The 23,359-nt window shown below is 44.4% G+C and overlaps 1 pseudogene; it reads right to left on the bottom strand.

Moving 5' to 3' along the window:
• Nucleotides 1–23,359, bottom strand: part of LOC139749318 (MOXD1 homolog 2-like) — a 317,877-nt pseudogene that overhangs the window by 31,409 nt on the left and 263,109 nt on the right.

Below are 23,359 nucleotides of genomic sequence, written 5' to 3'. Positions count from 1 at the left end.
ACATAGCCCTGTTTTGCAACTGTGTTCTCTAAACGTAGTTCTGTTCTGCTAACCGGTTCTCTAGCATTGGTGTGTTCTGCATTTAGGTTCTCTAGGTCGATGCGTTCATCCTTAACTGTTCTCGACTCTGGTGTGGCTCACTGGCACGTTCTTACGTGAGGAGAACAGTTACTGTCTTTGTAATGGAGAGAAAAAGAGGTGCATTTACACACTACAAAATATTACATAATTGTTTTAACAGCACTACAGCCATAACAGTAAGATCTAAGACACAGAATAATGATTGTTCTTTATAAATAGAACAATTAATCTTGAACGCCACTTAACCCCAAACAGTAGAAGAAACAGTAAAATGGACATTGGATGACTCTTTTGCATGCTATCTATGTGTTTCTCTTCAAGGTTTCCGAAATTATCTTGAATCTTGAGTAGAAAAGTGACTGTATATACCTGTACCACACACACACACACACACACACACACACACACACACACACACACATATATATATAATAATCCGAGGGCCCATTTCTGAAAGGGTCCTTGTGTCACTCCAGGACACCTTTTTCCAGTGGGATCCAGCATCTCAAGTGCACGCAACACGCAGTGGTAGGGAGAAGATGGACTTCTTTAAGCCTCACATCCATTCTGTAGCTGTCATGTATGATACACCAAAACCAGACCCCCCTGTCCACAGTCGAACCTCACAGGCCTTTGTGTGGTTTCTCTTGACTGTTTCATGTGCTTTGATTTAGAGCATAGAAAGCACATCGCCCCTCGTATACCATCTCGCTGCAGTTACTCTGTTTCTTGTATGCTTACACCTTCCTGCACGTTCAAGCCGTGGCCCCTCACAGCATCCGTCCTTCCATCTCCCATTTGGTTTCCTCTTTCTCGTTGTCCCATCCACTTCTGACACGTATAACCTCTTCGTCATTTTTCCACTCCATAAGTTCAAACCGTTTCAAGAAACCGTGTTCAGCTCTGTCAACCATACTCCTCTAACTACCACACCTTTTTCTTTCCTCCTATCATTTCTTACTCGATCAAACCTCCTCTCACCATGAACTGTCCTTAGACAATTCATTTCCAACACGTCCACTCTCTTCTGTGCTTGTTGGTATAGGATGCACGCCTCGCATCCATACCAACACCTTCGGAACTACGATACCGTCAGAGATACCCATCCTTGCCCTCATAGACAGTGATCTCTTTTTCCACACACTCAGTGCGTCCAGGACCTTAGCTCCGACACCCACCCTATGGCTAACTTCAGCATCCATGGTTCCCTCCTCTTCCATGTCCACTCCCACGTATCTTAAGCGCTTCACTTCCTCCAGGTTCTCTCCATTGACTCTCTTCAGCCAGCCAGTCTTTCTCCTCTGCTAAACCCCATAATCTTACTTTTATTTACATTAACTCGGTTTCCTCTTTTCACACATTCTAAACTCAAACCCCAGCTTCTGCAGTTTTTCACTTAAGTCTTGCCCTTGAGCTGTGTCATCCGCAAAGAGCAGCTCACTCACCTCTCGGGCCTCTCCCATCCTTAGCAGACCGTAGACTTGCCTTTTCTTGTTCCTTCGTACTCGCACACATATCTTACTTTTTTGACAGGTGCTGCTCTTCACTGCTTCTGGTGGCTTTCCTCTCACATCACATACTCGTAATTACTTCCCACAGAGCATCTCTGTCAAATCTGGCATACTCTTTCTCCAGAGCCATGAACACCGCAGACAAATGTTTCCTTTTCTCAAGTGTTTCTCGCACAGATTCTTCAAGGTGAATACCTGATCCACACATCCTCTACCACTCGTGAAAGCATATTGTTCTTCCCCAGTCTGATACTTTGTGCATACCACGACCTTTTCAATCATAACTCTACTATCAGCTTACCAGGTATATTCTACAGACTTATCCTCTGCCATTCGAACATTCCCCTTTCGTCCCCCTTGCCTTTATGCAGTGGTACTATAAAGGCATTCCATCAGTCCTCAGGCACTTCACCTTGAGCCAAACATACCGTGGATATCCTAACTAACCAATCAACAACGCAATTACCGTCTTTCATCTGCAATGCCATCCGTTCCAGCCACTTTACCACACTTCATCTTACGCAAATGTTATTTATCACCTCTTCTCTTTTCATCAAACCGCTTACCATAACTCTCTGCGTCCCAAAGACCCACGTCTGTCGCCCTGTCATTTAACACATTCAACACTTTCGAATACTCACTCCATCTCTTCATTTGCTCTATGCCTGTTACCACTTTCCAGGATGCTCCATTCGCTGATGCTATCATTTGTGATTTTGTTCTCCTCACACTGTTTACGTCCTTCCCAAACATTTTCTTAATCCTCTCCTAAAATTTGTCGATACTCTCTCACCCCAACTCGTCTGCCCTTTTTTCAGCCCCCGCACCTCCCTTCTGATGTGCCGCTTCCCCTTATACATCTCCCAATCACTCGCACTCCTTCCTCGCAGGTAAAAAAAAAAAACCTGTTTCCTCTTTTAGGTACATCTGAACGCGGTACAGGAAAAAAATGCCTCTATCTAAGATTATTTTAGGTGAAATGAAGGAAGTGGGAGAAAAAAAAATGTAGAGACTAATCGAGGCTCAAAAGGTGTTTGTCGATCTGACTCTTAACGGCTGAAAGAATATAGGAAATGTTAGAGGCGAAGGAGAAGAGAATTCCACAGCTAAGCTGCTCAAGGGGAGGAAGAGGCATCATGACGTTCAATCCTCGATTGGTCGGTTTCCACATGGAAACTGTTGGAAGCAGTAGCTAGACGCGTGTCTCAGGTTCCAAGCCTCGGGGTCGTGGACACATGCTCACGAGAGCGATGGCCAAATAATAATACCTGCAGAACATATAGATAGATAGAGATTGACAGATAGATAGATAGATAGAGAGAGAGAGAGAGAGAGAGAGAGAGAGAGAGAGAGAGAGAGAGAGAGAGAGTAGCAACACCGCAGGAACATTTCTTCTGTATTTTCTCGTCTCCATCTTCCTTTACCGTTATCATCCTCACAAGACTTGGGTGAACAGACGACAGACGACAAGATGATATCCGTCGTATTGGAATTTTTTTCCCCACATTATGTTACATTTTGTGCCACATGGCCTCGACCTCGGCACACGATTTTACAAGCCATGCCAGTTGCTTTAGAAGACTAAAGACACACATTGTATATATATATATATATATATATATATATATATATATATATATATATATATAAATTGATAAGAACATAGGCAGAAAGATAAATTAAGCGATATGTAGAGGTTTTGTGTGTGTGTGTGTGTGTGTGTGTGTGTGCGCGCGCGTTATATAGCCTTACCTCTGAGCCGAGGGCCCAGGCCACCACCACGTGGTTGCACGTGAAGATCAGCTGGGACATGTTGCCCTGGTAGCAGCCGTGCCCGCCAGAGGCCGCCAGCTCCTTGAAGGCCACGTCCACCTCGGGCCCAAGGTCCGTGCACTCGTACACGATCATGTGGTGCACGTACTGCACGTTCCCCGCCGTGAACACCGGCTCGTACTGCAGGGAGGGGGTATGGTTAGCGTGGGTGGATGGTATAAACATTCATATAAATTAGCATATAGTCTGGACACACACACACACACACGCACACACTCACAAACAGATACAGACACAAGCACACACACACACACACACACACACACACACACAGTCCCTAAAGTAGCATAATTCTGAGAACTTTGATGGATATATAATTTGTGTTAAATAATTACCTCTAATGACGAGGTTTCCTTTCCCTAATGACATGATTTCCCATTGTCCTAATGACATAGGTTTCTTTTAGCCATACGTCATAGGTTTCCTTACCCGAATGTCGTAATTCCCTTACCCTAATGACAAGATTTCATTACCCTAATGTCACAGGGTTCCTTACCTAGTGACATGGCTTTCTACACCTAATAACATGGTTTTCTTCCTAATTGTGCAGCTTTAGTACCCTAATGGTATGTTTTTCTTTACTGACACGATTTTCTCACCTTAATGGCTTTTTTTCCCTTAATGACTTAGTTTCCCTACCCTAATAACATGGTTTCCTTACCCTAATGACATGGTTTCCTTACCCTAATGACGTAGTTTCCATACCCTAAGAGCACGGGTTCCTTACCCTGATGACGTGGTTCTTCTGGACGAGGTTAGGTCGCCTGAATATCTTGCACCAGTAGACGGTGTCGCTGGCCTCGCCCACCTCCACCCCAGGGTTGGTCAGCAGCCAGGAGCGGGTCATTGGCGAGCTGTGGTGGTGGTGGTGGTGGTGGTGGTTGTGGTGGGGACGCTGGTGAGGGTGGTGACGGCGGCTCCCAGGGTGCTGCTGCGGGGGAGATGGGTACCCTGGAGGAGGGTACGGGTGACCCGGGAGTCTCTCGCTGGGGTGGAAGAAGGTGTTGGAGGGGGTGTTGTGCCCCTTCTCCAGCAGGATCATGGATCTGGCGCCCCTCCTGGCCCCTCCGTGGTAGTGGAGGCGTGGGCGGGGGCTCTCGGGGTCCACGGGGTCGTCAGGGTGGTACGCCCACAGGAGTCGCACGGTGTCGTTCTGTGGGGGAGGAAAAAAAAAAAAAACGACGTCACTGACAACCCCCAGACTGATGTCGTACCTGGGGTTGTGACGAAAGACAGGCTGGAGCTGTGTGTGTGTGTGTTTGTGTGTGTGTGTGTGTGCTTCCAGGAGAGAGCTCAACACGTTTCATGACCCCGTATATATATATATATATATATATATATATATATATATATATATATATATATATATATATATATATATATGCATGTATATTTCTGTATTTTTTTTATCATACTTTGTCGCTGTCTCCCGCGTTAGCGAGGTAGCGCAAGGAAACACGAAAGAATGGCCCAACCTACCCACATAGACATGTATATACATAAACGCCCACACACGCATATATGTATATATATATATATATATATATATATATATATATATATGTATATGCATTACCATGTCTGGGACTCGAACCCGGACACTTGAGATCCAGGAGTCATAAAGTTAACCACAGCACCATGGAGGCTTTTGAGTCATTACCTGTTTGTTTGTACAGTACGGGGAGGGACTTCTGCACTCATGCCCCCCCCCCATCCCTTGAACTTTCTCACAACTTTTTGAACTTCTGGATGTCGTGCGCATTCACAATTTCATTACGTCCATTTCGTTCATCCAATACTTGCATACTACAAAGGCTCATATTTACATCTTCTCCAACAAAGTTTCTGATTAAATTTCTCGTATGTGTTTGTGTCTTTGATTTAATCGTACTATAAAATCATATTCCTTTTTTTTTTATTAAAATATTTATTTATTTTATTTTATTTTATTTTATTTTATTAAAATATTTATTAAAATAACCCGTATGCCAACTGGAGTGTCATAAGTGACGCAACCCCAGGTACCTCTGCTGCCTGGCCGCTATAACCATATTACTGGGGCGGGTCCAGGTTCACGAGGGCTCTGGTCTCTGAGCTGCTGTGAGTTAGGAAATCCTCCTCAGGTCCTGTGATGAGGCTCCAAACTCCCAGGACGCTGGCTGGCTAGACACGCTAGGTGGAGTGGCGCTGGAAACACGGTATATGGTGGACACCCGATGCCAACTTTGCCCGTAGAAGTTCAATGACTGGATGATTGTGTTCACTACTGATGAACCTAGGAACTCGCACTGAATCTCTCTCTCTCTCTCTCTCTCTCTCTCTCTCTCTCTCTCTCTCTCTCTCTCTCTCCAGGTGGTGGGTGGGTGGTTGGCAGCCACCACCGAGGTAGGGAGGTAGAGGACCTGTACTACCCATCTGGGTATTGGGAGGGCTAGTGACGGCTGAGCCGGTACTTCGCTGGTTGTCAAGTGTCACTCCCTTGGCCCAGCTAGGTGTCTTTACGGTGGTTGCTAGGATTCAGTCCACAAACATACAATGTCTCCATCTCACACAAATACATATAAGACTCAACTAACACGTAACTCTCACGACTCGTTCTTCGTAACTCATATATTTTCCTCTGGTGAGCGCTACGCGCTAGCCGTGCCTTTTTGGCAAAATGTCGTCGCAAGTACTGGTAAGGTCTCACGCCTCCTCTCTGTCTCTCTCCTCTCCTCCTCTCCCTCTCTCCCTCATAGCCTCTCCCATTGTCACACCGTCCGCGTGGCTGCTCCCATCTTAGTGGGGTGAGCTAAGTGGATGTGGCCAACCCGACATCCGGAGGTTCGTGGCGAGGGACCGCCACACTGGAGGCCACCACCCTCCGCCTCCCATGCTGGTGTGTACTGGCAAGTTGGCGTAGAAGTTGGTGTTTTTAAGATTTTATTTCGTTTACTCTCTCTGACGTACACACACACACACACACACACACACACACACACACACACACACACGGGCCTCCGTGGTGTAGTCAGCACGGACCACCCCTGGGTCAGACTGGCATGGGTTCGAATCCTGGGCGTGGCAGTCGGCCCTACACCCATCTCAGGTGTTCATCCTCATCTCAGGTCTACCAACCTTGTTGTACCTCAGACTGTCCCCTTTAGACCCCAGCCAGTGCCAGTGTTCTAGTCCACCAAACTTCCTGACAAACTAACGAAGACAAACCAGCCTTGAGGGAACATGTCAGTTGCATGGTAGAATCTCCCAGCTGTCGTATTCGCGTTCTTCATTGACTTAACAAACACACGATCTCTACTCCTTAACCCCAGAACACTCGGAGGAACTTTCATGTTTCCCACACTCCACCGGTCCGACCCTCGCTTGGTCTTCCTTCGTATTTACCGCACAGTAGGAGTGACCAGAAAAGGCCAGGACCTTCCTCGATTCTTCTTTCACAGGTTGTCAAAAGGTGCTCAACAGAGTGACCCCCACCAACACTCATCCATCATATGGGCCTCATCGGAGGCTACTGCTTCATTCTCGCCACCTTCACCTCCTGATCTGATTTGTGCGGGTAACCCCGGCAGACTTATTGGGTACCAAATGCGCATCCATGGAGCGGTAGCGCAAAAGGATTATAGAGGTCTCACAGGGTCTTAGTCAGACCCCAGTGGGTTGATATTACATTGGCTGTCACAAATGTTTCATTACCTCCTCCTGCCATGAGAGATCCCTCCTCCCCGAGTTGCAGTATGCTGCCTCGAAGGTATCGCACCCACACGAGCCCATGGTACAGTAGTAGCATCTTAGTGGTACTCTCGCTCCTGTTAATGAGAAATCTGGAGGAGGCTCCTCACCCTGGAGGACTAGGGTCTCTTGCGACCAGCCGCTCCTCCTCCCCCCTTCCGAATCCACCCAACTCCTGCGGCCTCCTGCCGGGAAGCCGACCCTGTCTCCCCCATCCAGCTAATCAGCTCCAGGTCTCGTCTTTCCCAAGAGAAGAAACCTCAGGACTGTGGGAGGCTGGCGAGGCTTCCGGACCACCCAGCTTTACCCTCATGCCTCCTGCCCATACCCATACACCCTGCCACACCTAGCCACAACACCTCCTCCCCCCTTCCCTCTTCCACCCAGGAAGCCAAACCTCAGCATTGCCGACGCGTCGGTATTTCACCCAAAAGCGGAAGTGTGAACAGCTTTAGGAAACAAGATCTTCCAACCCAGCCTCCCTCACCGCCAGGCCCTCCCACTCTCTCTCTCTCCCTCCCACACCACCAAGATCCCAGACCCACCCTCACCGCCAGGCCCTCCCTCCAACACACCACCCTCTCCCATCATCCTCCCACACTCTTTGGGATCTCGTTCAAGCGGAACCTTTTTTCACTGCTTGATCGGTTTTGTATTGCACGAAGAGACGCCTTGACTGTCAGCAGAGAGAGAGAGAGAGAGAGAGAGAGAGAGAGAGAGAGAGAGAGAGAGAGAGAGAGAGAGAGAGAGCGAGAAAGAGAAGGGTCTCAGTAAGGGTTTGAATGGGAGGACCTGGAGGAAGTGGAGTGCTGTATTAAGGTTCCTGGGAATGGGAACAGATAAAGCAACCTAACCTTGGATGCGAGTCATAGGGAAGGAGATAGATAGATAGATAGATAGAGAGAGAGAGAGAGAGAGAGAGAGAGAGAGAGAGAGAGAGAGAGGACTAAGGTTCTGAGTGTGTTAGGGAGCATGTGGAAGGAGAGGTTAATCCCTGTTAAGGTGAAGATGGTCATGTTTTAAGGCATTGTAGTCCCAACAGTGTACTTTGGGTGTGAGTCCCGGGGCTTGAATTTAGAAGGAAAGAAGGAAGATGGACGTGCTGTAATTGAAACTGCTGAGGACGATATACTTTGTGAGGCCAGTTGATCTTGTACGGAATGACGTTGTGGCGGCAAGAACAGTCAGTCTTACAGAGAGAGCTGACCAGGATGTGCTGTATGAAATGATTTGGACATGTGGAGAAGATCGTGCGAAAAGAAGAAGAAGAGGATCTGTATGTCAGGAAAGGATGGAGGAAGGGGGAGGGAGAGACAAGAAAGAGATTGAAAGACGGAATGAAAACAGCCCTCTAGGTATCGGTGTTTGAACATTCAGGAGGGTGAGAGGCGTGGATGGGACAGAGGTAATCCGAGCGACGGAGAGCGACCCGCTGCTGGTGGATTAAACCCTGTGCATATCATGCTGGTCACAGCACACCATGGAATGGGTCATATGGCTTGGCTGTGGATGATGGGCTGTATCATCATCAGCCTACTGTACATAACAGCGAGTGTGTGGATGGATGTGTGCAAATAAGGCCGTTGCCCGTGTGTTCCTCAGGCTACCTCACTAAAGCGAAAAAAAATAAGAATTAGTTAGACATGAAGACTTAAATTTACACACGTAGATATGTGTGAAGACGTATACCTATGTACATAGACATACACAAAGTAACACGTATGTGCATATGCACACACATACGAAAAACGTACTTAGGTATACACAGACAGGCACATACATATATACAGGCCTGTGAACCCTCCAAGCTTCGCTATGCATGATAAACACATTAAAAATTTAATATCGTCCGCCTCCCCCACCAAGACTGGCGAAAAAATTGCTTTCCGGGGCGTTTGCTCCTGCCTGGTCGTGATCAACACGATGTGATCCCCAGGTCCTGCCTGGTCGTGATCAACACGACGTGATCCCCAGGTCCTGCCTGGTCGTGATCAACACGACGTGATCCCCAGGTCCTGCCTGGTCGTGATCAACACGACGTGATCCCCAGGTCCTGCCAGTGACCTCCAGGTCCTACATAGTAGTGACCGACATGACGTGACCTCCAGGTACAACCTATAACCCCCAGGTTCTGCATGATCGTGAAAAACATAACCTGCTATATACATTCATATATATATATATATATATATATATATATATATATATATATATATATATATATATATACGTACGTAAAGTATATAACTCCGGGATCCCCAGTTTCTGGGTTAGAGCAGCTTCACGACGACTCTACCATCATTAGCAGGGAAATTATGGTCTCGTTTGGGTTGAGAAGTTCTTAAGAGAAATTATAATCCTTTTTATCCACTAAAGACCATACAACCTTGCCAGTGGTGACTTTTTTCTTAGGCGTAACCACCTGTAGTTAAATACTGCCACACACACACACACACACACACATATATATATATATATATATATATATATATATATATATATATATTTTTTTTTTTTCTTTTAAACTATTCGCCATTTCCCGCGTTAGCGAGGTAGCGTTAGGAACAGAGTACTGGGCCTTTTTTGGAATATCCTCACCTGGCCCCCTCTGTTCCTTCTTTTGGAAAATTAGAAAAAAAAAAAGGGGAGGATTTCCAGCCCCCCGCTCCCTCCCCTTTTAGTCGCCTTCTACGACACGCAGGGAATACGTGGGAAGTATTCTCAATCCCCCATCCCCAGGGATAATATATATATGTATATATATATATATATATATATATATATATATATATATATATATATATATATATATATATATATAGATGAGGTTCTTCACGAGCCCTATCCCATGGCTATGTGAGGCAGGGTCTCCTGCTTCACACATGGGTCCTGCTGTGAAAGCTGTTCACTAACTCCAAGCGACCAGTGGACAGTGTCTGCATATCTGAACCTATAATGTCTCATGGACACGGTGCCTGGCTCTGCTGCCATTCATGTGTACCCGGGTTCGTCTCCCGGGTGCACAGTGGTGGTAGTGTTGTTTCGCACTGATCTACACACGTGCACACATCACAGGATACACACACACACATCTTATTTCCTCCAGTTTAATGTGAGCGTTATCTCGATGTACTTCAGCAGGTGGGTGATGGTGGGCACTTGATTTTTCTCGCTTATGATTTAGACATTTCCCACGTGAAGCGGGAAAATTTTAGCCCGGGGGATGAAAATAAGCATTTTTTTTTTTTTGTTCACATCGACGCTGAGCAATATTTAGACTTTTAGCACGGGAGCGACCGTTTGCCGGGAAAAAGTAACAATTACCCGAATCGCAGCTTCTGATGCTAAAAGCCGAAAGATTGCTCTCGTTGCCGAGGTAAAAAATATTTATTGTCATTTCTGGGGCACGGAAATTTTCATTTCACGTGCGAAATGGCTGAATGTCATGCGAGAAATCGTAAAAGCTGATCGACTTTGGAAATCTGTGGAGAAAACATCATTTTAGACCGTGGGAAAACAAAAGTTGTCGATATTAGTATTGTGGGTTGGATGAGGGTTTAATGTTTACACATGACACGAGGATGAAAGCGATAAATATATATATATATATATATATATATATATATATATATATATATATATATATATATATATATATATATAATATATATATATATATATATATATATATATATATATATATATATATATATATATATATATATATGTGTGTGTGTGTGTGTGTGTGTGTGCATTAGACTTAACGTGATTTGGGAGGCTTGTACCTGGAGCATTGTCTAGTACTAAGCAATACCATTGTTCCTTTGATCAATCAGGCTGTTACAAGCCCACGACCCCGGAGGACCCCGCGCCTGCTGAAGCCCGTCTGGTTAAGGTATAATTAGTACATTGGTATGACGTGAGTTCCTGATTTTGGTTCTCCCATCACTGGCAGGGGTCATGTATGATATTTACCGCTCGGTCGCTGGAACGAATCTGGGACGCAGATGCTTCCAATAGGTTCTCCTTACTGCGATAATGAACCTTTGATATCATTGGTGATATATATTTGGCCGTCATCCATGGCTGTACGCTTCGACTGGGGGTGTAAATAACGAGCGTCAATTTCAGACGAGTTCTTCGGATATTTCCCGTGTGTATAGTATTATTCCCCCCCCCCCCCCTCGCCCGTGCTGGGCTCCAAGGGGGGGAATTAAAGGTTAGCTGACTTGCTGTCATTTCCAGTTTGTTGTTTTTTTTAATTTTTGATGCGAGTCACTACGGGCTGCGATTGTCCTCTGGTCTCTCACTCCCTCCCTGGCAACCTCCCCAGCCTGGGAAAGTGGGGGAAGTATTCAGCAGTATTATAGTTTCGAGGGTAAATATTATGAAAAAAAATAAAAGGTATGTCAGCTTTGGGTTTGCTTTGCTCGTCTTGAAGGTTGGCTGAGTCCGGCCTGCCGTTATTACTGATGAAGCGCATCTTGTATTCTTGTGCTTGCTGAAGGAAATAGTTTCTGAAATGATTATTTCCTGATGTGAGCGGGGAAAATAAATATTGCACACGTATCTCCTGCATGTCGCGGAAGGCGATCAAGAGGGGCGAGGGGGGGGGGGGCTACTGGAAACCCATTACCTCTGTATTACATTCCAAGAGAGAGAGAGAGAGAGAGAGAGAGAGAGAGAGAGAGAGAGAGAGATGAGCCAAGAGAGTAGTATTTTCCTCACTCATCTCTTTTGTCTCACTCATCTGTTGTAAGCGCTTCCTCGCTCACGTGGGAAATAGGGAACATGTATGAAAGAAAAGAAGTTAAATTAATATTCCAAGATCTTCTCTCCATGATATACTAACATTTGTGTGTGTGTGCTTTCCCTCTGGTATGAGTGTGTGAATATCTTTCCTCTTTCTGAGCAAAGGTAGACAAAATTTTTCCCTCGTTGAACGTCCAGTTTGTATCAGTACCGCATTTCCCCTCGTTGAACATCCAGTTAGTACCAGTCTCGCATTTTCCCTCGTTGAACATCGCACTCCAAGACTCGACTAACGTTAACCTGCTTGGTGATCGTCTGCTTCCTCCACAGATGTTGTTCTCGTACTTACTCTGGTTTTATCAGCAACTGACGATACGAAGTCGTGGCTTCAGTCGTGTTTACATCTGTATCATACGGTTCCAGTCTAGGGCGCGGCAGTTGGCCTACATCCAGACCAGGTGTTCATCCTCCCCTCAGGGCTGGTCGATGAATGGGTGCCTGGCTTAGTCTGGTGTGTGTGTGTGTGTCTGTGTGTGTGGATAAATGTAAGAGTAAAGACGTGGTACAAATATAGAAGGTGGCGACGGGGCAAGATGAACGTAACATTCTCTCCCCATGACACACAAATAGTAATCACGAATTTTAATGACACACACACACACACACACACACACACACACACACACACACACACATCATCGACCTCTTCCTAAAAATATACCCATTCATCCCTGTGCTAATGATTCATCACCGCATTAGTACTTAACTTCTTTCAAATCCAATATAACCATTTTTGCTCACTCACTCTTACGTCTCGTCTCATTACAACTCCCCCTGTAAACTAATATTTGGCTAGGATTTCCCTGTGGGCTAGACCTAACCCAATTAAGTTGAATGCCTCAAAAAAGAAGAAGAAAAAAACTTGTTCCTCTTTCTAAAACTCCTGACAAGTTCCCTCCCCTTCACTCATGATGCCTCTATCATTCCGCTACTCAGTACAATAAACACACTTGTTATCTCGTCGGATCTACTTTAAAATCCTTACACAATTAACGAAATCTTCCACTTAAAAGACCTGTGAGTGATACTCGTATCGCTCATTTTGCAGCAGTTAGCCCGATTTCCGTAGAGGATTGACCCATCATTGTATAGAGTGCTGTTCTCACGTCTGAGGAGGCTCTAACTCTACGTATTTACTCGTAAGAGTTGGCTCTATGGCCCTCAGAGTTATTAACTCTCCCAGTCTGATCTCAAAATATGACTCACTCTTTCTAAACTGTTGTTTCTCCCTTCCTCTTCTGTGGATATTACTTCGATTTCTTTCTCTCTTCTGTGGATATCACTGCGGTTTCTTTCTCCCTTCTGTGGATATAACTTCGGTTTCTCCTTCCCTCTTCTGTGGGTATTACTTTGGTTTCTCCTTCCCTCTTCTGTGGGTATTACTTTGGTTTCTCCTTCCCTCTTCTGTGGGTATTACTTCGGTTTCTTTCTCCCTTCTGTGGATATTACTTCGGTTTCTCCTACCCTCTTTTGTTGGTATTACTTCAGTTTCTGCTCCGGGGAGTTGGCTACTTGCCTGCCTTCGCCATTACCCAGGCCGGGTAATACTTGGCAAACTATTGCATCACATGATTATGGTAAGGGGGGGTCGGCAGCTGTGGGGGCTGGGCGGGTTGTGATGTTTGCACAGCTTAGGTTCGGAGTGGTTACCTCCCCTTCTTCTCCTAACTCCGACCTGACTCTTTTTAAAGCTAGCTCTATAACTTAGCTAGAGGTCTTAGATTGCAGGTGTATTCCTTTTTCTCTCTCTCTCTCTCTCTCTCTCTCTCTCTCTCTCTCTCTCTCTCTCTCTCTCTCTCTCTTTATCTTTTAAGCTTTTTCATTCATTTTTAGAAATGTGGGATCGCCACGAGATTGGCCCCTTCCTCCTTCAGTTAGATTAGGTTAGATAAGGGAACAAAACTACTCTAGCCTAGCCTAGCCTAGCCTAGCCTAGCCTAACATAGCACAGCATAACATAGAAGAAACATAAGGGGATGAATCCTGCTCTCGATGTGGAGCTGTGACCATATACACACACACACACACACACACACACACATATATATATATATATATATATATATATATATATATATATATATATATATATATATATATATATATAAGATTAAGAATACTTCCCACGTATTCCCTGCATGTCGTAGAAGGCGACTAAAAGGGGAGAGAGCGGGGGGCTGGAAATCCTCCCCTCTCGTTTTTTTTTTTTTTTCCAAAAGAAGGAACAGAGTGGGCAAGGTGAGGATATTCCAAAAAAGCCTGGTCCTCTGTTCTTAACGCTACCTCGCTAAAGCGGGAAATGGCGAATAGTTTAAAAGAAAAGAATATATATATATATATATATATATATATATATATATATATATATATATATATATATATATATATATATATATATGTATATTAGGAAAGAATACAGCTTACATCTATATCTTGGTGTGGTCAAATGTTTATGTCTAATTTTTAAGTTACCGTTATTAGTTACGAGAACAGTAATATTCTTAACGATACGATATTATTAGTAAGAAGATCTCGTTAAGATAATGGTGTTCCTCTCTGAATTTGTCGTTCTAACCCAAGGTAATAACATTAAATGGAACCTTGTTAAACAGAACGTGGGTTACAACCTGCCCTAAACCGGGGAGAAAACATGTGATACAGCCAAGGTAAGTATCTGTGTGGAGGCCATGGGGTTTATCTTCACGTTAAACCAGTCTGGCTAACATAAACCTTAAAGTTGTGAGGTTGGAGGTGGTGAGGAGAGGTGGGCAGGGTTAGAGGGGTAGCACACTGTGGTGGGTGGGTTGGTGGGTGTGCTGCCACTGGATAAGCCAGCTGGTCCTTGATAACTACCGTCCAACATTTCGCCCTACGTGCTGTGTGTCGAGTCAGCCAGCTTCGTCCAGAGAGAATGTGCTGGTAAGGTCTTACTTACCGGGGGGGGGGGGGGGGGGGGAGTGCGTAGGTGTGGGTGGCTGGGTGTGGTCTGCCCGAGAGAGAGAGAGAGAGAGAGAGAGAGAGAGAGAGAGAGAGAGAGAGAGAGAGAGAGAGAGAGAGAGAGAGAGGTAATTGAATCACTCACTCCAGATTTGGATGGAAAAGTCTTTGCATCAGTCTACAAATGTTTTGGATAGGGATACACAAGGCTGTGTGTTCTTAGCGACATGGAAGACAGTCTTTCACAATCTAGAGCCAAGAGAAACAAAGAGGACACTGGTGCTAGAGAGAGACGTCTAGAATACGTTATGGTAATCTAGAAATGATTGAGAGACACTAGATTTAGTGTTGCTAGACACATGGAGAACCTGAAGTACAATCTAGCAACAAGAATAGCAAGATATATGGACGAGGGTGTTGTTGCCAGAGATGTCGAAAATTATTTTGTGATAATTGGAAGAAAGGAAAATTGGATGTCAATGCTGGGTGTTGCACGTGACCTTGAGTTAAACACAGACCCGCTGCTCTCTTCGGAGATGCACATCCAGAGAACCTCGTGGTCACGATCAACCATGTTTCCAAGGAAAAAGAGATTTTTTTTCCGTATGATAAACCCTCCCAAAATCTAAGTAGTGTTCGGTCAGACTCGACGATAAAAATCTGACCAATTATATTTCACAAAAGGAAATACAAGACAAATGATGCATCAGAAAAGCACATTAAATATGATTTTACTCCGTGGAAGCAATTTAAAGATCTGGATGATTGTACCCAGTGGAAGCACGTTAAGTTAAAGATAAGGATGATTTTATCCAGTGGAAGAACTTTAAAGATTTTACCCAGTGGAAGCACGATAAAGATCTGGATGATTTTCCCCAGTGGAAGCACTTTGAATATCTGGATAATCTTCCCAAGTGGAAGCACTTTAAAGATCTGGATGATTTTACCCAGTGGAAGCACTTTAAAGATCTAGATTTTTTTTTACCCAGTGGTCATACAAATTGCTTCATGTGTAAATTTGTTTCTCTTGACATACAGTAGACCAGGTACTACACAACCTTCAGTGTACTTGTAAATGTTGAAGTGAACAGTTCTCTGAACGTATACGTTATATTTTGTTTTTGTTCAGTTTGTTAAAAATCGTGATCATTGTACAGAGTGGAATAATGCCACCTTAGTTATTGACTAATTGCTTTACCACGAGAAATATCATTCAATCTTTTACTATTAAATACACTAAGAATCGTATCATTAATATCAGTGAAGGTCTGCACAAACTGAATAGCTTTATTGTTGATAAAATTTGTAAACGGTTCCCCTTCTTGTCCAAATGATATATCTATGACACGTATGTTGCCAGACTTGAATGCACCCGACCTCCATCCATTCTGATAGTCACTTGTTTACCAAATGGCGTCCTAGCTACGGCTCTTCGTTGTATATCATCTGACTGTTATATTTCTCTCTTGTCTCTCCCCTGATGATGTGATTATTACACGAAAGTGAACTTGGGAACTTATCGTGTTTCATTTTCCCCGTGCACTCATAGGAATATGTATATATATATATATATATATATATATATATATATATATATATATATATATATATATATATATATATGTGTGTGTGTGTGTGTGTGTGTGTGTGTGTGTGTGTGTATTAACAGTAGTTAACTCTAGTTCTAGTCAACAAGTTGCCTCCTAAGCTACCCAGAGTAAGGTATCTTGACGAAAGTTGGGAAGTGAAGAACTTGACAAGCGGCAGCCAGCTAGGGTAAGAGACGAACTTAGCAGGAACTTAGGAGGTGTCTGGCTAAGTTGCATTAAGATCCTGCCTGCCTCTGATACAGACCACCACACCTACCACACTGCTCCACCCACCACACTGCCCTGCCCACCACACTCCCCTCGCCACCATACTGCCCCCTCCCACCATACTGCCTCCACCCACCATAATAGTGCCCTCACCCACCATACTGCCTCACCCACCATACAGCCCCCACCCACCATACTGCCCCCACCCACCATACTGCCTCACCCGCACATGGGCTGCTGGCATTCGGTCCACAGTCGCTCCATCTCGCAGGTAACATTTGACAACACTAACTCACACGATTCGTTCTTCGTAACTCTAGATTTTCCTATGTGAGCGCTACGCGCTAGCCTTCCCTTCTAGGGAGATCCTGTCGTAAGTACTTATAAGCATTTCCCTTCTCCTGTCCCCTACCTTCCCCCACCCCTGTCGCCTTACTTCCCTCCTCCTGTCCCCTTCCTCCCCTGTCCCCTTCCTTCCCCCTCCCCTGTCCCCTTCCTTCCCCCTACCCTGTCGCCTTACTTCCCCCTCCCCTGCCCCTCTCATCCCCCTCCCCATGCCCCTCTCTCCACAGGGGGTCGTGCTAGAGTACCTCCCTCTTGGCCCGAGACGCACCGGAAGCAGCGACTGATCACAACACAATCAGCAATGCTCCTCAGCTTCGCCAATCGGCTTAGCTCGTTCCCCGGTCTTAATTGGCCGACGGTATAGCCCGGTTGGGGACAGTGTCTAACGACAGGAGCATGTACCGTCGTCGCTCATATTCCGAAACCCTCTGAAATCCGCCCGTATCTCGGCCCTCGCCTCTGGTCGGCTATCATATCCACGTTAGAGGTCATCAAAGATCAGCAATTTCGAAGTTGAAGGAGCCCATCCCCTTAGGGGGGGTGAGTTGCTAACTCCCGATTTTACCAGAGTGTGTGTAGTGAGGCGGGGGTCGTGAGGCACGAGGGAACGGGATTGTTAGAGGGGTCGTTATGGCATTGTTAAAGGACTTTAGGTCGTTATTGATTGTTAGGGTGCTTGCTTGCTGCTGGGTCGGGAAATAGTCCGCGACCCTTCCTGATGAGAGGCCTGGTCGAGAGGTGGGGGATAGTGTGCGTCCGTGTGTATTTCTCGAGCAGTTTTCTCAGCGAAGACTGAAGGGATGTAGACCAAACTTGTGTGGGAATATTGCCGTGGGGCAGGAGGATGGAATCTCCCATACACGAGGCGGAGTTATTTTTGTCTTCTTGAACGTCGAGGGAAGTTGGCCGCCTAGTGTGTATCTTTTACAGTGAGTTATTAGACGGGGTTAAGTGGATGGTTTGAAGGCTCGGGTGAGGTCGAGTGTGACGTGGGGAGGCTAGAGTGAGGTAAGGCGAGTTCGAGTGAGTCGTAGGGAGGTTAGAGTGAGGTAACGGGAGTTCGAAAGAGACGTAGGGAGGTTAGAGTGAGGCAGGGGGAGGTCGAGTGTGACGTGGGGAGGTTGGAGTGAGGCAGGGGAAGTTCGAGTGTTACGTGGGGAGGTTAGAGTGAGGCAGGGGGAGGTCGAGTGTGACATGGGAAGGGTGAAGTAGGGTAGGGAAGGTTCGAATATGAGATTCAAGAGTAGAATGAGGCAGTGAAGTACGACTGGGACGAACTGGTAGATAGATGGACGTTGTGGACGATTCTTTTGGCCGCTAGGTGAGTCCGAGAGCCACCACGGGCGTGTGGTGGTGGCGATAGAGGACCTGCCATCGACCACGATCCCTGGAGATGTGTACAGCCCTGGGCCACACCCCTGAAGGGCCTTGAACACTGGGAGGTGGAGATGTGTACAGCACAGGACCACAGCCACGACAGCTGTACATATATTGTTTAAAAGAAAAATCCTTCGCCACGTCTGCGCTGTAAAGTGATTGGGTGAGAAAGTTACGTGTTTTTAAGGAGATTGGATGAAGCGTCGTCCAGTCTAGCGCGGTTGTCACCAGTATTTTTTTTTTTTCCTTTTTGTGCTAACAAGGAATTGAGTGGCTCCCTCACCACAGTAATCACATCGTGTCCCCGGCTGAGGCTTGGGGGGGTGGATGCCGTAACGTTGTGGACGGCCCTCGCCGTACATGGTAATGAGATTGTCTATTATTCTTTTACGGAAAATCTAATCATATCTTCCGGAAGCGGTCCTTGATAGGCCTCCGATATTTCATCAGCACACACACACACACACACACACACACACACACACACACACACACACACACACACACACACGCGCGCGCGCGCGCGCGGGGAAGTGGGACTTGTTCTCTCTGGAAGGTTTACACAACTGGAGTGTGGTCAGGATCGGTGCATGTTGGCGAGATTTCGAGATAGCAGAACCTGGCGGTTGATGAGGTGATAATGTAGGACTTAGCCGACAAGTGGGTGATAATAACATTGTGAAAATGTGAAAAAAAAGGGGGGAAAAATGACTTCAATCACCGATGGGTATTGAATTGGTTGATGGCCAAGGAATGATGGATGAAGAGGGAAGAAATATTGGTTAGAAGACGACTATAGGCTATAGATGTGCTAGATGCAGCATCTGAGATAGAAAAAGAAACTATAGGTAATGTAGGGGGAGAGTATAAAAGAAAAGCCAATATTGATTACTTCAGTGTGGCATTTTTAGGCAGAGCAGATGGGACTTAAACAGGCTTTAGAAAAACAAAATACAAGAGAGCGAGGAAAAAAAATAAGGGTACTGAGTTGCAGCGAAAAGTTAGAAGCTTAAAGTATTGGCGTCATGAGAGAGAGAGAGAGAGAGAGAGAGAGAGAGAGAGAGAGAGAGAGAGAGAGAGAGAGAAGAGTAAAGGGTGACTTGATCACCATTGTTATGCTTTTAAACCAATTAGATGATTTTATTCTCCGATAGACACAAAGATAGGAAAAAACCCAGAGGCCACAGCACGAAATAAGATCAGTATTTCTTTTTTTTTTTTTAATAGAAAAGTTGTGAAAAGTAATTGTATAGAATCCTGGTTGTGGATGAGTGAGGTAAACAGACAGACGAGGATATACTGAATGTGAACAACATACAGAAGTTTAAATGAAGTTGAATGATCGTAGAGAATGTTCAAGAGATGGGGGGCACCATGAGTGTAAAACTCCCCTCCCATACAGCATGAATAAGTAATTACAGATACGCAGTAACACACACACACACACACACACACACACACACCGTGGTCAAGCCAGACTACAACTGGCTTGCCCAAGTAACGCCTCCTTTCATTCTTTACATTCTCTCCCCTCCTCTCCTCACGGCCGCCGTGCCCCACACCAGCAGCAGTCTAACATGTAGATATATATATTTCGTCGAATCTAAATGGGAAAGTTGGCCCGTATCTAGAGCTGGTCGGCATCCACGATGACAGTTTCCACGGTCGCCAGAGTTTTAATGAGTGGTAACGAGCTACATTCACGTCCGCATATCGCAGTTTCGTGCGAATTTGAAAAAAAGTTCTTTTTCTATGCATTGTGTCTGCCCAAGTGGCCAACCTGTCTTGTATTTTCGCGTATGAGAGGAATGAAATGATATTATTATTATTATTATTATTATTATTATTATTATTATTATTATTATATTATTATTATTATTTTATTATTATTATTATTATTATTATTATTATTATTATTATTATATACCTCCTTGCCTGCACCGCCCTAGCGAGGTAGCGTCAGGAGCAGAAGAATGAGCCATACACAAGAATCCGCCGCTTTTCTATTTCTTTTGTTTGTACCCCCATCCAGGCCCCACACACCGTTCCTTGGTTTCCCCAGACCGCTTCATATGTCCTGGTTCAGTCCATTAACAGCACGTCGCCTCTTGTATACCACATCGTTCCAATTCACTCTATCCCGTGCACACCTTTCACCCTCCTGCATGCTCGGGCTTCGACCACTCTATCCTTCCAACTCCATTGTGGTCTCCTTAACCGCTTCACCTTTGACATACATACCCTCTTTGTTAACCGTTTCTCACTCGTTCTCTCCAAATGTCAAAACCATTTCAGCACATCCTCTTCAGATCTTACAATCTCATTCTTCAGATTACCACAGTTCTTACTCGTTAATTTATTTACTCGATCAAACCGCCTCACACCACATGTTGTCCTCAAACATTCAATTTTCAATGATTAAAATGAATCGGTGATAATAATGATAATAATGATAATAATTGCTTAATATAATAATAATAATGATAATAATAATAATAATAGTTATTATAATAATAATAATTGATAATAATAATTAATAATTATTATATTAACGCGTTTTTTCCGCTGGTATTCATTCCCATACGAACAATATTTTGTGTGATAGAATAACTTCTTAGCAGGTATGCCGAAGGTTTACTCCTTTTCACCCGGGAGAAGCTTGGCAGAATTTCCCTTAGTTTAATTTGAGAAGGATTTTAACCGTTAATTTGAGCAAGGAATATTGTAGTTTATTTTAGTTTGCCTTGCCTAGGATTGCTCTGGTAAACCTACGCTAGGATTACTTCAGTTTACTTAAGCAAGGATCCCTATAGTTTACCAAAACATTGTTATAGTCTGATTAAGCAAAAAATCGCGAGTTTACGTGAACCTGGATGTCTCTAGATTATCAGTAGTTTACAGTTTACCTAAGCTAGCAATACATTAGTTTGTCTGAGAAACAAACTATTACTTTTTTGAGCCAAAATTTATAGTTATCATAAGATTATCACTTGTTGAACTAAGTGCGAATCACTACAGTCATTCAACATTTCTGTTACTCTAATTAACCTTCTGCATTGTTAATACATTGCCACAATTACCACTCTAGGACGTCCTCAAGGCTTCCCAAGGTTTACTTAAGCCATGGTCTATACCTGAGGTAGTTTGCGTTAATCAGTACAACATCGGTTTACCTCGGCCACAGGTAAAAGTTTCATTGGGAGTGTAGTTTACATCAGTAAAGAATACCCGAGCCAGATATCTAGTTAACCGAAGCCAGGATCAAAAAAGGCTATGGTAAAAAGTAAATTTTTATATCCAGGTCAGAATTTTAAAAATTGTTTCCCAAAGCCAACAATAGCGTGTGATCCACGGTTATAGTGTACTAGATCCATCAGTTTAGTGTACGAAAGGCAATACTCATCACAGACCCACCGTCATCCTCTGCCTCCCAGTGGTAACAGCCATAGCCTAGAACTTTGAATCTCAAAGGCTCGCGAGAATATCTTTTTTCTTCTTTTTGTGAGAGTTCTTTCAGGTTGGTATTAATGCGCCGTCAAAAATAGCTGAGCTGAGGAAACTTTGGCGGTATGGTATTGTTCCAGCGCCTGAAGATGCCAGTTATATATATATATATATATATATATATATATATATATATATATATATATATATATATATATACATATATATATATATATATATATATATATATATATATACATATATATATATATATATATATATATATATATATATATATATATATATATTTATTTATTTATTTTGCTTGCTTTGTCGCTCTCTTTCGCGTTAGCGAGGTAGCGCAAGGAAACAGACGAAAGAATGGCCCAACCCACCCACATACACATGTATATACATACACGTCCACACACAGCACATACATACCTATACATCTCAATGTATACATATATATACACACACAGACATATACATATATACCCATGTACATAATTCATACTGTCTGCCTTTATTCATTCCCATCGCCACCCCGCCACACATGGAATAACAATACCCTCCCCCCCTCATGTGTGCGAGGTAGCGCTAGGAAAAGACAACAAAGGCCACATTCGTTCACACTCAGTCTTTAGCTGTCATGTAATAATACACCGAAACCACAGCTCCCTTTCCACATCCAGGCCCCACAAAACTTTCCATGGTTTACCCCAGACGCTTCACATGCCCTGGTTCAATCCATTGACAGCACGTCGACCCCGGTATACCACATCGTTCCAATTCACTCTATTCCTTGCACGCCTTTCACCCTCCTGCATGTTCAAGTCCCGATCACTCAAAATCTTTTTCACTCCATCTTTCCACCTCCAATTTGGTCTCCCACTTCTCCTCGTTCCCTCCACCTCTGACACATATATCCTCTTGGTCAATCTTTCCTCACTCATTCTCTCAATGTGACCAAACCATTTCAAAACACCCTCTTCTATTCTCTCAACCACACTCTTTTTATTACCACACCTCTCTCTTACCCTATAATTACTTACTCGATCAAACCACCTCACACCACATATTATCCTCAAACATCTCATTTCCAGCACATCCACTCTCCTGCGCACAACTCTATCCATGAGCCCACGCCTCGCAACCATACAACATTGTTGGAACCACTATTCCTTCAAACATACCCATTTTTGCTTTCCGAGGTAATGTTCTCGACTTCTACACATTCTTCAAGGCTCCCAGAATTTTCGCCCCCTCCCCCACCCTATGATTTACTTCCGCTTCCATGGTTCCATCCGCTGCCAAATCCACTACCAGATATCTAAAACACTTCACTTCCTCCAGTTTTTCTCCATTCAAACTTACCTCCCAGTTTACTTGACCCTCAACCCAACTGTACCTAATAACCTTACTCTTATTCACATTTACTCTCAACTTTCTTCTTTCACACACTTTACCAAA

The sequence above is a fragment of the Panulirus ornatus genome, chromosome 7 (genome assembly GCF_036320965.1).
Source record: "Panulirus ornatus isolate Po-2019 chromosome 7, ASM3632096v1, whole genome shotgun sequence".
NCBI lineage: Eukaryota > Metazoa > Arthropoda > Malacostraca > Decapoda > Palinuridae > Panulirus > Panulirus ornatus.
This window is presented reverse-complemented; position numbering and strand designations above follow the sequence as displayed.